This window comes from Strigops habroptila, chromosome 9, assembly GCF_004027225.2.
Source record: "Strigops habroptila isolate Jane chromosome 9, bStrHab1.2.pri, whole genome shotgun sequence".
Classification (NCBI taxonomy): Eukaryota; Metazoa; Chordata; class Aves; order Psittaciformes; family Psittacidae; genus Strigops; species Strigops habroptila.
Genome location: NC_044285.2, coordinates 5,445,123 through 5,463,485, shown reverse-complemented (window position 1 = coordinate 5,463,485; position 18,363 = coordinate 5,445,123).

The following is an 18,363-nucleotide window of genomic DNA, read 5'->3' as shown; positions in this document are numbered from 1 at the left end:
CAAGTAAAACCAGATATTTCCACAGAAATTGTATGTTTTCCATGATTTTTTGTTGTTGTTGTTTAGTTAAAACCCGATCATTCTTAGCTATATATAAACATTCCAAATTCATGCACACTGCTAGTATAAAAGCATGCTTACATAACTAAGAATTTGAATTACTACTTTATAATCTTTATAGCCTGTATAGGACATATCATAGGGGTAGATAGATATACACATGTAGATAGGTGCAAAGGCAATTGGGCAATAAGCATGTGAACCCATTATCAGAGCATGTCCATATGGGTAAACATAAAGCCTCCTGTAACCAGTGATTTCCTTTCAAAATTAAGCAGTATCTGAATGAGTTAAAAAAAAAGGGTCAGAGATTAGAAGGGATTGTTTAGGATTCAGGAGAGAGCTTTATGTTCCCCATTTTCAGAGCTGATAAAACATATAATGCGGGAATGTCCCTAAAATGCTCTTATTGCTCACTCTGCCCATCAGCTCTTTGGTCCCCAGGTTGCTGCTCATGCTGCTGATCTGAGCCCTGGTCATTGACCTCCTATTAACCTCTGTAGCAACCCACAGATATTTAAACGAAAGGCAGTCCATGGAGCGAAGCCTGATGCGGTGAGAGACAGAATCAGCTCCGCCGAGCTTGAGCCCATGTCGCAGAGTCATAGAATAGTTAGGGTTGGAAAGGACCTTAAGATCATCCAGTTCCATGTCCAAAGAGAGGGGTACAGGAGAAAACCAGGGAGTCCTTTACTAAAAGGGTTCTTCCATGCCATGACTACTGGAGACCTATGCAAGGACCTGCTCTATCTAAAAGCATATTAGGAATTCACATCAGGCAGTACCAGCATTTATCAGACATTTAAACTTTAAGAAAGTGCTGCCTAAGTGTGACTCCCTAAGTGGCTCCATGCTCTTGAAATGCTGCTGAAAGCCTAATGGAGACGGCTCTGTTACTTTCACCAGCCTTGTTCAGTGCTTTACCACAGGACAAAACACTTGACTTCTCTCTTTTTTCTTTCTTAAAGTTCATAATGAAGACCAAATACCACTTCTTCCATTAATTAGCATGGCTAGAGAGTCACAGACCCCCTTTGATCCCTTGAACTACTGCTGATACTCAGAGCCTACGGCATCTAAGCCTCTAAGCCATTCGCAGTGACTATCCTCCTCCTTCTCTGCTGTGCACAGCTTAAAGGAAAGGGTTGATACTAGGTCAACAGGGTCAGGATCTGCTGTAATCCAGCAGGAGAGTTCGTGGTAGAGCCTGAACATATCAAGCCAAAAAAAAAGTTTAGATTACCACTCACACTGATCTTTTTTTTTCTGAAGTGATTTACCCCCAGGTTTCACAGTTCTCCCAGGGCAGGGCATCCTAAAGGAATATCACAAGTAATAGACTCCACAGCCATATTATTTCCTTGGGATATCACCAAAAGAAATCCATCTTTGTAAAAGGACGTCAGTGGCACATAAGTGGTCCAGTGGTCCAGTGGTAAAGGGCCAAAAGCGCTACGGCTGGTTCAGATTGACCTGTAAACAGCCTGATCTGTACGCCTGCACTGCCCGAGTTTTTTCTTTCAACAGGAAAATTCTCCCCTCCACCAGCTGCCAGTTCTCCAAAAGCATTTAGTATCATAACGCTAATAAATACCTCTATTCCTGTGCCAAGTTTTGCTGAAACTAACCAGCAAGTTCAAAACTTATGGGGGAGAGACTGGCAGATGGATGGACAGAGTCAACGATACATTACTAAATATTAACAGGTTCTTCCCCAATGCCATTTTAGCTTAATTACTCATATCAGCACCTTCTCAACTAAACAGATGAGTTGCATCATGGCCAAAAGATCATGAAATAGGACCCTTGTAGGGGCAATAAGGGGAAATGGGTAAAGGAGTTCATGACCTTCAATTTGAATCAATCCTTACCAGCTTTTTAAATTCAAACAACCATTAAAAGTAATTCCAAACAGATTCTATCTGCCATAATAGTGACTAGCATGCCCAAGAGATGGTATTTAAAGTACCTAGTCACTAAATTTCATAGTGCTTTATAAATCAGTATCAACACTCTGAATTACTTGTGAAAGCATACTTGGCCTCTTGAAAATTCTGGGACCAATTCTGAGAACATAGAAATGTTTCTGTCCACTTACATCAGCCCAGCAGCAAGGTTAATCTAAATGCCTGGAAATATTTACTTTTATAAATCCCACTGAAAAGTAATTCAGTGAAATTACAAAGGGGAAGAGGAAATGGCTATCAAACTACTTTCATTTCATCTCAGAATAAGGGGTGTCTGCCCTTCCCAGTCCCTCGGTGTGGGGACAGAAGAATAATATCTATTGTCACCATGCCAGGAGCAAACAGCAGGAGATGGGAATGGGAGAGGCACTATGAAGACAGCAGTAGGGAGATCAGGAGTTGGGATGGATAAAGGCAAGAGTCCAGTCAAAGCAACAAGCATTCATCCAGCTCATGTCGAAAAAAGAACTTTAAGGCTTGTAACACATTGACAAATGCCTCACAAAACCAAACTGCAAGTTGTAACTTGAAAAGCTGAAGCATGCAAACACTCGCAAAATAGACCCTACAGCCCTGATTCCAGCCTTACAAGCCAACTAGGATACTATCCCTTTGCATGAACACAGACAGCTTATTCCTGAGAAACCATCACCCAGAGCAAAAATGCAGAGTTTTTTCCCAGTTCTATTAAGGAAACATGCCACTTTCAGGCTTCCAACAGGGAAAGGGAATAATAAAGGGGGGAAAAAAAGGATTTATAAATTATGGAAAGCAAGTTGACTGTGTGTCCTTATAAATATGAAGATTACTTATGCTACCCTCATGAATCTGAAGAGTCACAGTAAAAAAAAAAAAAAATGTTAAAAACTACAGATTCAGCAAACTGAAAAATAATGGGCAGGTTTTGCTGAGCAGGGAATAGTCTGCAATTTAGTTCTTTTCTTGCTTAACATTTACTGTATATTTCACCATCCAGAAATATTATTATGTTTACAGGAAAAGCCCTGTTTTTCACAGAAAGGTCCCGCTATTGACAATATGAATATAACAGTGAAACACAGTCTGATACCTTGGAATATCCTCTGAATCTATTTAAAGTCCCCAAGGAAAATCCTCTTTTTCCTAAAAACAAAGATATTTTTTATGTCAGACGGTATATATTGACACACAGATATATATGAGTGCGTGAGCCTGTATGAAAAAGTCACACGTACAGTTTCTTGCTTACAGGGTTACTATTTCTAATAGCTCACCAAATCACAGCATTAGGAAAGTTTATGGATCAAGTGGTGGACTGGTCAGTTTAAGAAAGACATAAACATGCAAATAAAAGTGTCCTTTCTCTTATCCAATGCCTATATACAAAGTACCTTTTACACTATAAACTATGCTGATCTCAATTGAAGAATCTAGGCACTGCCATTACTAACAGTTAATCTTGCTCAAAGCCATAACAAGTGCTCTCTTAAGTTGATAGTTACTGGAGCCTAAGGTGTCCCATCTAATAAATGGTTTCAAATGTCAAAAAGCTTCAGACTGAGAGTTTCAGGTCAGGACATTTTTCACAAATTTAGAATGGATAAAATGCTCCATTACAAAAAGTCGGTTTGAAACTTCAATGACAATTAATTCTAGCAACTTTGGGAACAAAAAGACTGTATATTTTGATTAGGAGTACAAACAACACTGAAATGGGTCACTTAATGCTTTCAGGGCTTCCTCCCTTGGAATATTGAGGGGTGGAGAATTAAATTGAAGATGGCCTGTTTTAGCAAGGACCAAGAGTCAGACTTTCCTGAAAATTTCTCTTTTATGTCTGCTGAACACAACTTCAGTTTTCTTGGGAATTATTTTTTGAAACACACCAGGTTTTCTCTATTAGTGCTGTATAAATATCATCTCCAGTGCAGAGCCTGGAGAGAGTTCAGGAGTATGACTTAATCAGAATAACTAACATGTATTCAGAAGTTTGGTTTGGAAAGTAGCTGAGAATACTGAACAGATTCATCCAGTCGTTCTTTGATTAAACAGCTTCGTACTTTACAAGGAAGACAAGTTCTCTTCGCCATAAAATGAATCTTTCCAATCTGAAATGGTGCCCACCAGATCTGCGTTTGCCTCCAAAGTCCTGTTAAATTTTGGGAGCATAGAAATAAAGAAATGTAAGGAAAAAAGGAAAAAAAAAAAAAAAAAGAGTAATAATTTTGAATTACTGAGCAAGGTTAAAATTTACATTTTCAATTTGGGAGATGAAAAGTTTTCACTTAGAATGATTTTCTGCTGGGGGGAAGGGGAGGGCAGAAATCACTTTTCCTTAAATAGACCCTTTTTATAGAAGAAAAATCTACTTGGTTCCCCAAAGTTTGATTTTCTGTCAGGAAAGCTGAAATGATACTTCCTGTAAGCCAACTTTGAAAGTTTTTGTCCAGTTTAGATTAAAACTTGTGAATTAATCCCACCATGCAAAGCTGGAGCTAGAACTGCTTCGTATGGATAAACAATGCTAAATGCACAAATGAAGACTATAAAACAGCTGTATCCTAAGGAAATAACCAAGCTGGAAGCAAACCTGAAGGATTTCATGTTCCCCTCCCAACACCTGGTAGAAGCATGTATAATACCAGCAAGAAACCCAGAGGAGACTGTACCTACCAATGAAGGGCGGGGGGTGGAAATAGGCAAAAAGCTGCCTCCAAGAGAAGCAGGAGATGTTTTGGGGCAGAGGTTTCAGCTTCGTGGCCTGAACCCTATCTAGAGGTGAATAACCTCATCTGCTGTGTCTGGTAGATCCTGACAAATGTGCAGGGTTTAAGAGCCACTCAGCACCAATGTGCAGCCATCTAATTTCATTTGAGCCTTTTCCTTAAGCTTTCCCCCACCACCACCCCACCACCCAATTTACACCTGGAGGGAGTTTTTGGTCTGTCACGTGCAGTTTCACATGCAGTGATCAACTACAACCATCATAACTGGATAATTCAAGGCTGATTCAGAGCCCAGTTCATTCTGAACAGCTGAAGAAAGAACATCAAGAAGTTGTGAATCACAGTGGTCATATAATCTCATTATCCCTTCGCAGGTCACTTGCTTTTGTTGTTATGAACCAACCAAAAAAAAAAAAAAAAGAGTTTTGAAAGTGGTGGGGGTTTTGTTATTAAAAACAAACACTTTAGAGTTTTTTGTTATGGAAGAAAACAAACTATCATTTTTCTACCAGTTTTAATTTATCTCCTAAAAATGACATCTTATGATTGCAGAGAATGGAACGCTTCCTGCAGAATGCCGTGAAATTAATTATAAAAATAAGGGCTGCAATACTCAGTCCAAGATCTCATCTGACTATATATACAAAGCATAGAGGTATTTTGTTATGCAGCACAGGGTCCTGGATGGAAGGAACAGAGGACCACAGGAAGGGTCACAGCCTTCCTTCCCAGCTGCCCAGCTCCACAGCAGAAACCCTTGGTTTGCCTTGGGACAGCAAAGGTTTTGTAGCCAATACAATTTCCTTGCTGCTCTTCTAAGTCACACAGTAACTGTGGAGATACTCAGTGCAACCACCCTGGCCAAAGGAGTTAGCCCACCATAGTGGCACCAAGCCCAGCAACATGTGGGTGAATTAAAGAGATGGCCCGGAGGGATGTGACCCAGCAGCTTTTCAATCAGTCATGCAACTTCCTGGTGCAGTGGCCTTGGAGGGGTTTAAGCAGGGTGCAAACAGAGTGCCTCCATTGTGAGCTGCAATTGGAGTTTGTCATTTTATCTCTAAAGCTGTCCTGCGTTTTCTCCTTTTCTCATTTATGTTCCTAACAAAGCATTTTCCACAGTGTACATTTCCCTTCTAGTAAACACCTCAACAATTTAGCCCAGCTCTTACAAAAAAAAGTATGCAGACATCCTCCTTCCTTTCCAGAACAATTTGGTGTCACTTCTCCCCCTGAATCACCTTTGGTTACAGCCTGCTTTTACCCCAGCCTCCATGAGCGGAAGCAGCAGCCAAACCAGGGATGCTCATTCCATCACACCATGATGGCTCTATGCCTGCCCCTCTCCCTTGAGCCCATCTCCACCAGGCTGGTGGATGGTCTCAAAGCACCCCACAACAATTTGGGACCTTGCTCCTACTTGAGCAACTCTCCAAATCCTGTCTGTATCAAACCCTCTGCTTGCGCTGTGTGAATCCAGAACAAATCCCGGAGGATCAGCAAATGGCTTTTAAAAGAAACTTGATCAGTGAGTTCAGTTTTGCCTGCATTTGTTACACGGCTTGGAAGGTGGTGTGTTTAACGTGGCATGACGGACTGCAGACAGGGCTACCCCATTGAGCTGTCCTCAGGTGACAGATGCCTGGGGTGAGGACAAAGGGGGTGATTTGGGGGAAAACTACTGCTTTTCCACCAAAACCTATCCAGACCTTGTTCCTTAACCTCCAGTGATTCAATAGACTTTTATATGGGCAGGGAAAAAGGAGGAGGAAGTCAGGCTCCCAAAATTGATTTCATTCCAGGTAATACTTCTTACACAACAATCTGTTCCTTTCAGAAGGACACAGATTAGGGAAGTATTTGGTCAAGGGGCAGTAGAGGGCACTCCAGGCCAGATCAGGTTAAGTTTTGGTCACTTTATCTTTTCTTGTTGACGTAAATGCTCGAGGCCATGGCCTGGGGTTTTCCTGCAGAAATGTGTTTACAAGCAGGTCAAGGACTTGCAGACAGATAACCATTAGCAAAACAACTTTTCTATTGACAAAAGAGCACAGAATAGTGCATTGGCAGATGAATTCTCTTGTTTCATTAAAAAGAAAGATAGAAAAACAGAGAAGTTAAATCAAACAGCTGCACCTCATGTGATTCTCATGACTTAGTTTTCCAGCTAGGATTTAAGATCACTACTTGCCTCCCATCCACTTCCAAAATGATACTGAGGACTTATGCCGAGGTGCTCTATTCAGTAATAAATTGAGCTGGGGTTTACTACTGGTCAGCAAACGCATGAGGCTTGTTAACAGATTTGTTAATTCCAATTCTGCTTCCAAATGAGAAGTATCAGAGGGTCTCCAGCCTGAGGAAACACTCAGCCTGGGAAGCTCACCTGGTTTCAGGTTTCCTTGCAACCTTCCATCCCTTTCCTACCCCCCTTCAGCCCTTAGCAGGTTCATCAAAAGGTTTTGTGAAAGTTCAGGAACCATTCTAGCAAACCCTGGCCAATTTCTGGGTTTTGTGCATAAAGCACATGAGAACTGCAGCTGCAGCTCAAGGGAACCCAAACGGATCAGACTGAGTTTTGTCCTGGCTCAAATCTGTGTCTGTTCAAAATCCTCAGCCCCAGAGCTTAAAGTCAATCAATGCCAATATTTGTAACCAACCAAAATTGCTACAGCCACTTCTCTACCCCAAAGCACTGTTCTGTAGGCGCAGGAAAGGACAGGATCTTAAACAGCCCTGAATACAGCAGACAAAGACTTTAACAAAAAGTAGTCAGAAAAAAAAAAAAAATCCTGCTCGAGAACCAGTTATTTGCTACCTGTCAGTCAGGGTTAGGATATAACCAGTGGGGGAAGTGGCTTCTCGGAAAGCCTTGTTCAATCTTACTGGAGGAATTTGTGGTCTATTCTGTATACGGTTTGTGGTATCTGAGTCACGACCTGACTCTAAGACATGCTGGATTTTAAATGACAAACGCTGTCTCTCTGACGGAGGCCTCGCATTAGTCAGAAACCAAATGTGTGTGCGCAGGGGAGAGCTGGGACATTCGATGCCCAAACAATAAAACAAGCAAAACAAGATGAGCTAAACCAACTGGAATCAGCAGAAGAGGGTTCATGCAATTCATCTGCCTGTACAAGCAGGTTAAAATTCAGCCCGCAGTGCAAGCAGCTTCTATATGAGCTGGAGGGAAAGACTGGTGTGTGCCTCTAGGCACACAACCATGTCTGTGGTTTTACACACAATGCAGGAAAAGTGAAATTATTTTCAAGGACATGCTGGAAACTGAGTGGAAAGTACAGATGGATTAAATCTGAGTTCTCATTAAAATAGTGACTGTCAGTTTGTTTTCTTTTGAGTTCCTTCTTGTTCTTTCCTCCCCATCCCTTTCTCACTTGCGCACACAACCCGCCTTGACGTCGGCAAAGGGTCAGGAGGCTGTTGCAAACTTCTGCCTGTGGAAGCTGGACGATGTGGCATGTGCAGGCTCAGCATTGAAATACCACTCAAAACCCCTGCCTTCACCCCAGCCCTCCCTTTTAAAGAGACAGACACTGTGAAAAAGCCTATTTTTTTAAGGAAGAACTGCCTTGTCTTTAGTAACCAAGACACTAAAGTACCACTCCACTGCAGTAGCATTCCTGCTTCTCCAACACCACTTCCCTCCAGCCCCATTAATACTATTAAAAATTGAAGAACTTTTTCTATTGCCTTTGTTTAAATCATATTCCTTTATGAAGTATAGCTATTAAAAATGCCTGTAAACTCTTCCTATTGAAATGACATTTTAAAAGGCTTGATTTGAACATGGCTATGTCACTTAAAGTGGAAAAGTTTCTGTGAGTTCCCTTCCAAGCTGTTAAAGATTAGCTTGATGTAGATAAGACTATTCCCCAAACTCATTATCTGTCTTCAAAATGCACCTTAAGGACTACTTAATAAAGTCAAGGTTATGTGAAGAGTATTTCAGTGAAAACCAGTGAATGACTATTAATAAATCTGCATTACAGATTGGTTATTTTGTCTCTGTCTTTCATCTAAGCAATAGATGATCCTTCTATTCTTTTTACTTTTTTTAACAATAAGCATGTGTTGCCTCCTTGTACAGGTCACCAATGAATCAGAGGCAGCAGCAGTAGTAGAGAGCCATGTTTACAAATTAATGGGATCTACACAAGTAAAATATTTTGCAGAGAAGGGTCACCAATTAAATTATAAGGATTCCTGGCTGGACCAAGCTTATATTTAGAAAGAAAATCACTATGCTACTTTTTAGATAACTCATTTTTATTTCTCCCAAAATCATGTTTCCTATTTATTTCAATACTGTGGGTACAAAATGTTTATCCCAGGAGCACCAGTGCCAGAGAGCAGCAAGCCCACCCAGAAGTGAAACACTACAAGTTTTTGAAATAGGAAAACTATTTGGCAGGATTTATTCTTAAGACTTTCTCATCTGTTGCCCATAGCACTTCAGAGCTGGTGTTTTAAGGGTTTGGCTGGTGTAGGAGGGTGCTGCAGTACCCAGTGCTAAGGACTGTCACAAAGCTTCATCATCACCTGTTTCTGACAGAGCAGATTGGGAAGTTTCTGATGTCTAAGGACTGGAGTCTTACCCTGCAGCTGGTCTTATTGATCACACAGTGAAGGCCACTGGTCTGCCCTAGGTTCACATACTGGCACAGATTTCCCAGAGAGATGGTGGATGTGCCAGTGCTGGAGACATTCAGCCTGGATGCGGCTCTGCGCAACCTGATCTAGTTGAAGATGTCCCTGCTCATTGCAGGGGTGTTGGACTAGATGACCTTGAAGATCCCTTTCAACCCAAACTATCCTATGCTTCTATGAGCTTCTTCTCTACTCCTTTCCATGGAGAGGATCAAGCTGCTCCAGGACACGCTCATATTTCTCCCTGTGGACATCAAGGCAAGTAATATGGGACTACCAGAGAGAGGGAGGAAAACCTACCCCAGCCAAGCTTGCTGGAAATCTGGAGCGGAAATCTGAGGATGAACTCAGCCTATCTTTTAGTTTTCTCAGTACCTCTAATGTCTAAATACTCTTTATTTTTCTTAAACTATTTCTAGTTTCAGCTGAAAGCAGTCAACACAGAAGCTCTCAGGTGTGTATGCACCAAAAGGAACCACACAGATTTTTGCTGAACTGAGTTGCTGGAAACTGTTGGTTCACTCTACATGGAAGAGCTCCAAAATACAATCGGTTACCTGTCATTCAACCATTTCAGAGGAATATGCATAACACAGATGTTTCCATATTGGCCGTATTCTACCTTGTCCAGTAAAGATTAGCCTGATTCAAGGCCAGAAAAAGATAAAAATGTAAATCTGTATATAATCGCTAGCTGCCCCTTACCTTTATCTTTAAGTACTTCCATGAACTCCATGATTGTTAATTCTGGAGCACATATTTTTGAGATGGGACTATACTTTTCATATATTTATCTCATGTACTAGGGCCCCTCAAAAACTTTTGGGTAGATCCACAGGGATTACTGCACAAAATTGAAATTCTACTCAAGCCCATGCTCTGGGCTTGCCAGATGCAGAGCAGCTCTTGTACAATGGTCACATACTTTATTAGTACGACGCTGAACCTGAGCCTCTCAGCAGGGTATTTTGCCTTGATCAGAGTAAATTTAAATGCATCCACACTGCCAGCAGAGGCAAGCCCACCACAGCCTGCATGTACAAGAATAAATAATAACAGCAGTCAACAATTACTTTACAAAAGGTTGGATCTGCTTACAAAGCACAACACAAGTTTTAATGCTGAATTTTGGTTCTTCAGTTTAAGGGATTTACACACAAGTTATGGCAAATCTGGTAATTAGGAGACAGGCCCTTGTGAGCCTCCTCATTTTACTTTCCAGATGAGATCCAATTCACCCTGTGCTTCACCTTCAGGAAAGAAGATTGGAGCAGGACCTTGCAGTAATACTGGGAGCTCATGTCATCACTGCCTGAGAGAAGAGCTAGGCTACCTGAATTATCCTGAAGGAAAACTCTTTCTTTACTTTTTTTTCCACAGATAGCAAAAGATTTAGAACAGGTGAGTGGTATCATACAACCTAAACGTTTTATTCTGCATTTCACATCTTCCTGGTTTATCTAAAACTCATGCTATATTGAGTGAATTAGGAGGTTGATTGAAAACTACATTATACACTAGTTACCTGTGAGATGTGCACTTTAGAAGTAAAGGTTTAGGGGCACAGGAAAAGCATATAATAAAGAGTAGTGTACTTTGAAAGGTCTAGGCAATGCTGCAAGAAATGGCATTACCTCACAGTTGTCAAGGCTCAGAAGTTTTATTACCAAGGAATTTCACTTTTGCCTCTTATTCTTAACACATTGACCAGTTCTGGGACTGAGAGGATTTGCTGATCTAATATAGATAGTGATTTCGTAGGTTTGTTCAGATTTATATAGACAGCACCCTGGGATCAGGAATTACATTTAAAATGTAATAAAATGTTCTTGTGCACTTTTACTCACAAATACTGTACTTAAAAAAGTAAACATCAAATAATCTTAGATATCTTTCAAGAAAATGTTGACATAGCTCCAAGAGCTCATACAGATGACTGAATAGTTTTCTGAGTAAACTTAATAAACTCATATTCTTATTCTTTCAGTGTAGCATGAAGTATCACATCATGGAGGAGACAGAAAACTGAGCCATATAATTTAGCAGAAATCTATTTTAAACATATTTCAACATATGAAGACTGAATATAGACATTTATGTAGGCATGTTTTTATACTACTTACAGTCTTAGGGTTTAAGAAATGATAGCAGTTCATTTTCACCCATGTAAACGAACCAAATTCACATTGCTAAAAACCTGTCCCCGTTCCTAAAGCGAGACCTCAGTCCTTTTCCACTCAGCAGCAATTCTACAATAATTTCAAGGGGCAGGATTTGACCCCCTAATGTGTTCAGAGGACTTTGTGCAAGTTAGGAGTTTTAGCACAATTGCTCCTCTAAGTAGTCAAAATGATTCATCTACATTATCTGTCTTTATTAAACAGTCATTTACCCTAGTGAGTCCCACTCAAGGGAATCTTTATTATTCAGACAAGCCCTTACAGTCATAATGACACAAAATATATAGGAATGGTTAATAATACTGTTACTCCTATGTCTGTGGGTAAACATCAGCTGGTAATTTTATATCAACAGACAGGAGCAGAGACAAAAATCTATAGTTTACACAAGCAGGCAACCCATAATAATATGCCAGAGGTCTGGAGAATACTTTAAAGCAAGACAGACCCCTGGGAGACACCAAATTTGGATTCTTAATGTATTTTGCCCTGCAACATAAAATGAAGTCTTTCTTATAAGAATTAATGAGACTGCTGAAGACTGAGCAGAACTAGTATCATTTAAACCTTACTGAGTCTGTAGCGGTGCCAAAGCTGGTAGCATGATTAATATCATGAACTTAAAATCATTTAAGCACCAAAAAGTATATTCTATGTTCTGCAGAGGTTATGTTCCAAGTTAGAACCTACCCAAATCATTGATGGTGCCAAGGCCACCTCCAGCTTAATAACACTGCCTTTGCAATCGTTTCTCCCTCAAAAGACTGCACATAGACAATGCAGCTTAATATTGGTGTGTCTCGTGTCAGAACCCAAAATTACGTCTGAAGAAAGGCCTCAGGGAGGCCTTTTTGTGGTTGGGAATATCTACAACCCTTTGAAATTTTCATAATAATGCCAGTCAGGGCCCCCACTTCTAAGTCAAGGGGAGGTGGAAGAAGGGGGTTTCCAATGTAACATAAGATTGGAATCTCTTCATAGGACTAGGTAAGCATTTTCACCTCTAAGGCACTTCTAATTTCAGAAGTGTTGGATGCTGAGAAGGCTCTTGATCCTTCAACTTTTATTTGGTGGAACAACATATATTTTTAAAACTTTTACATCACTTATAATAAAGAACTAGTTTGTCAAAGTCTTGGGGGAACAGACCATACATTTTGTGGGTTTTAATCATCTACTGAAGGACTGAAACTTCATGATTCAAGAGGTTTTATACACTCCTATGTTGCTATGCAACTGGTTTTTTTTAAGAAAAGATAAAACTCATCATCCCTCATAGGCTGCTTCAGATAACAGAGGCCTTGGGGTAGCCTCCAAAGGCACTGTCCTGCATCAAAGCAGTGCAAAACACTTCATTTTGAAACTACAGCTGGAGCAGTCTAAAAGTCAGAGCAAAACAATACCATTTTTTCCTCTCTCCTTCAGTTTGCAGATGTTCTGTGCCATCTCCCAGTGTAGTACCTCGGCCATGCACAGGTGAATTAGAGATGCAGAATGAACACTGCAAGACTTTATGGAGTATAGTGCTCTTTGATCTCCCTGGTTTCTGTCCATGGACGAACACAGCAAGCTAAGCACAGCAATTAGCAGTAACTGTTATTAACAGGCTTCACAAAAGACACAAAAGGACACAAGTAGGTGGTTTACAGCATGGCAGATAAAAGACAAAGTGGGTACTTTCTTTTACACACCACTCCTCCAGCAAGTTTAGGCTAAGGGACCAGAGGGCTAACTGGCAAACAGTCCACTTCTAGCAAATAAACCTAAAAAACCCAAAACATATTGAATCTGTGGATAGCCCCTGTGCCAGAGGAAATACATTTGTCTTGTCCTTAACAAAGACACCTGTGAACAAAATTTATGGTGAAAACTATTCTTGGCTTCAGTGCTTTCCACTCTTCAAGACTGAAGAGATCAACATGGACATCACCATAAACACTTAGATTTCCGTGCAGGAGGAAATTCAAAGGAAAATCAGACTCTGACTGCTTTGTAGAAGCATAGTAATTTCCATTGACACTATTGCGCAAGGAGAGGGTGTAAACAACAAAAGCAGTTATATTACTGGACACCACTTTACAAGCCTGTCCTCTACCCCAACCACCTCTATGAAAATCCAAGGAGAATACCTTAAGCCAACCTTCTGCTATATGGCTCTGGTGCTCAGACCTCAGCAGACCAAAGGACTGAGCTAAGTCATGTTTCTGGAGGTTGTTCCCTATAGACCATTCAGCTGGTTAGCCCAAGGTGTACCCCATTACGTCCCTTCCCTTTCCAAACAATTTCCTACTGCCTGGGAAAAAAAAACAGGGCATGAGTGTGCTGTGTAAGTGATACTTCCATACTGCAACTATGATAGATCACCCTGACTTTTCATGCTGCTTTAACAGTAGAAGCAGCCTCCTCCCCGTCCCCCATAAGCCAGTAAACGATGTGGCCACATTTGTTTGGTGGTGTTTTGACAAACAACACATGCTGATTAGTGTACCCCCATCAGAGGATAGATTCATAGACATGGCCTAACAAAATTCATTTTTCGAAACAAATACCAGCCTTTGCAGAAAACTCATAAGAGTATTGCACCAGGGATATCTCTAAAGCTGACACATTTCCAAATACACATATTTATACTATACGTATATGTAGGAATAAGAAGCTGGAAGGGGGGGGGGGGGAAGGAAAAAGAAAGATGCCATAAATCAGAGAACATCTAACGATTTTTAGCCATAAACTATTTCTTAAATCAAGAAGAAAAATATGCATTAATCAGAACATTAGCTCCAGACAGTGCAACAACATCAGGAACATTGCTACTGTACAGAGAGTCATGAATCATTATAAGCCTACAAAACATTTATATAACTTTAACATCATCATTGGCTTTGATCAATAATATAACCCATGAAAGATAACAGGTTCATAACTTTCTCCCCCAGTGTGAACTCTGGATGTGTAAAAATCTATAGAAATAACAAAAATAATAATAAATAATTTTTGTCACCCAGCACTATGTCCGAGGGCATCTCAGAGCAGGTTGGAGGCACTGGCTGATTTTCTACAGCCATTACGCAGAATACTGTGTAATCAAAGTAGCCAAAAATTTGTGCTGCAAAGTCTGGCTGATGATGCATCAAACAGTTTCTGCCGTGCTCACTGACCATGCCCTTCTGCCCATGATGCTGGATAGGTTCAGAGGAAAGAATAAGCTAAGGCAAAGATTTTGGCCAGTAAAACAATCCCTACATGAACCTCTGCAGCATACTCAATCTGGAGGAACCCCTGGGACTTTTTAGATGTTTGCCTGCTGCAGTGCTGCTTCCCTGGGCTGGGAATCTCCTCAGAAGACAACTTCATGAGCATTTACTTTCTTTTTAGCCACTGACTTCAAATGCTTGCTCTGAATAAATGGAGAGCCAGAACACGTGGATGCATACAAAGTGTTGAGCTATATAATGCCCTCTTTAATGTCCTCCCCTTTTCTTTCCAATTAATAACTCTGGATGTTGTAACTAATCTAACTTGGACCTGGAAAAAGCACTTGGCTCATATCCCTTAATTGGGATCTTTAGCATGGTGGAGATAACTATAAATTATCAAAAAGCCTGTTAAGTGACGAATGGGACCCTGCAGCTGAAGGAGTTTCCATGGCCTTGCTACATGCCAATGTTTAAGATTGAGTGCTTCGGTGAGGTGGGAGTTATATTTAAAACCTCTATATCCATTCATACCAACTTAAAGAGACATTTTATCTTTTCTTTTCAGAGAAAAGATAAAATTGGATTCAGTTTCATTTAATCACCTTTTGTTCCAGATATTGGTGAAATTTCTTACGGCATTGATTGCTTGAGGTTTGCTTTAATTCCTTCCTTCAAGAGCGAGTCATGTAGCATATTCACTACTAAGACGCAGTTTTGAGAGCTAGCTGGGGAAACCTGATGGAAGCAGATATAACAAAAAGATAAATTTTCCTTCCTCCCCCTGCCTTGTTCTTTCACCAAAAGATGGTGTATGGTTAAAATCTAATAAGAAGCCAGTATGTTGTTGTAACACCCTTTCTTCACATCTAATCTGTAGAACCAGCCATCTGATCCCAATTCTACTATTATTGTAACAGGCATAACATGGATTGCAATCCAGTGTCAGGATAAAGAGCACATAAAATCTTCAGAAACATTTGTCAAGATTTTTCCCTTATACTTACACATGTTAAAACCAGAGGCACAGCAGCAGAGGACTCTTAACACAGATGCTAATGGATACCAAGTGCTAAAATGATTTCTAATATGAATGCCTATAAAATATAACTGATATTTCTGTAAACACTCTTCTCTGGCACTTTGTGCCCCATAAACTCTCCCTAAAGCCTCTGCTTTTTAATGTTATCTTTATCTTAAAATTTTCAGAATCACTAATATAGCTGCTTGACGATGAATAGAGTAAATATATCCAAAATTGTATAACAGTTTTGACAAATACTTTTCTTTGTTTGGAAAGGGCTCACTTTAACTAATCAACACTAGTCATTATGTGTCTGGACATGCTAATCACCTAGTATTTTTTTCATTCCCTGATTGGAAGTCCATTAGTTATTGTAAGGAAGATAAATGTGTGATTATACATGTGTTTGAATATTTCTCAGATTAAAAGTTACTCTTGACAAAAATTGTATATGTTCAGTGCTTCAAAACCATATGTATAAGAGTCCACTGTCTGAATATCCACAATAATTAATGATGTGATCTCCTTATATACGCTAAATAAAAGCTAGCACTATTATTCACAAAGATATCTGGAAATTTATTTTTGTTATTATTCAATTGCACTTTCAAAACTATTTCTCAACAGGAGAGTGAAAGTCTATAGAAAAGAAATATATATACACATACACCTTATCATACTTAAAAGATATCCATATCTTAATCATAATAAAAAGATGAAATAAGAAAAAACAAACCAAAGGTAGGAGAAGACTTTCCCAGCAGCATTAATGTATCAGTTTCTCGACTGCGTAAACTGGTGTAAACCAAGTTAGGTCAACATAACAAAATCAGCTCCAGACCTCCGAGCCGTTCTTAGAAAAAAGTACTTACACTTTCTGCTTAAAACAATTTTACAACATGACTGTACTCACAATTTGGGGGGGGGGGGGGTGTTTTCTTTTTTGGAAAAAGAGAAGTGAGAGTTTAGGAGTAGGATTTTCATTTTGTTTTAATAATTAAAGCAAAAATAATCCTCAACCATTATTTTTAACCCTGCTAAATAATAAGATGAGAAAGCTCTAACGCTGCGTGTCCAAATTCTACCTTTCAAATATTCTGCAGCACAGCAAGGTAGACTTTTGGTATGTTGGTTTATTAAAACATATATATTAGTTTGGTTATTAGTCATAGCAGCCTAGAAAATTCACATAGGTCTTCAGACAATACAGAAATCAGTGGACCTCAACTGTCCTTACTTACTTTCTCTGAATGTGATGACTCTTCTCAGTGGGTCTGACATCCAGAGAAGCCAATGTACGTCCACAGTCTTTAACACTTTTGGACAAAGATATATACATCATTTTTCTCCCTAGTCTTTCTTCTGATTTCCTAAAACAAGAGAAAATGAAATATTATGTTTACAAGCCTTCAATAGATTGTGCAATATTGGCCTGCTTTCATTACTGGCTGGATCAGGACATGAAATCTGTATATCTGAAAGAAGTGGGGCTTGTGCTAGTATCTGCTCTCACACTCCACACAGTAAAGGTTTAGCTATAGTCAGAACTTAATTTTAAAAGAATTAGAACTCTCTCTTAAAAAATTTTGGAAAAAATCTTCAGAGTCAATAGGGCATTTGCACTTGAATAACTTAATCACTGAACATAATGTTTTTGAATTGAAACTTCTCCCTTTGTCTTCCAGAAACTTCCAGAGTCACAGTGAAGTTTCCTGTAGTTTTGAGGTAGGGCTGAGTCAGAACTGTGCTTTTTCTTTAAAACAAAATAAAAACCAGGGTCAGCTTTGAGAGCCACAGTCTCACACACACTCTCTCTCCCTCTGTTAGGCTTCATTTGATAGCTATGAACTGTGGATAAAGAATAAATATGGCTTTTCAGTGCCCTAGGACTCTCACCTGACTTATTTATGTCTGACCTGGTAGAACACCACTGACCTTGGAAAGTTTAATTGAGGCTGGGATTATATGGCACTGCTTGAGGCCACCTAAATTTAGAGGGTGTGACACACACTTTCTCTCTCTTACTGACTCTCTCTTAACTGCTAGGGGATGCACATGTGGGTGCACACTTGTGCACCCCAAACTGAGCCTAGCAGGGGGGAAATATCCACACTATTATAAGCCTGAAGTGTGCAGCACCATAAGGGAAAAGATTATTAGTGCCAGGCAGAATGCACGAATGTCTTAGGGTTGTTTGGGTTTTTCTGGTTGGTTTTTTCTTTTTTTCCTTTCCCAGCATGTTTTTGCTAAGATTTGATTTTTACTGCTGACTCTTAACTTTTTATAACTTGATTCTGCTTAAGAATTAAGAGAACTTAAAGCTTGGAGGAGAAAGAATTATACTGACAGCGATTATTCACTTGTACATACAGTGTTTAACATTCTTTAATTAAATTTAAACATATGATGAATGTTGATCATTTGCACTCCTTTTTCAAGAAAGTTATAGATGCTTAAAACTCCCCACATTGAAGTTAAATGTAAAGACAGAGAAGAAAGAAAAAAAAGGGGACAGAAGAAGAAGATCCTAAAGACTGAAAGGTGGAATAAAATGAAATGGCATAG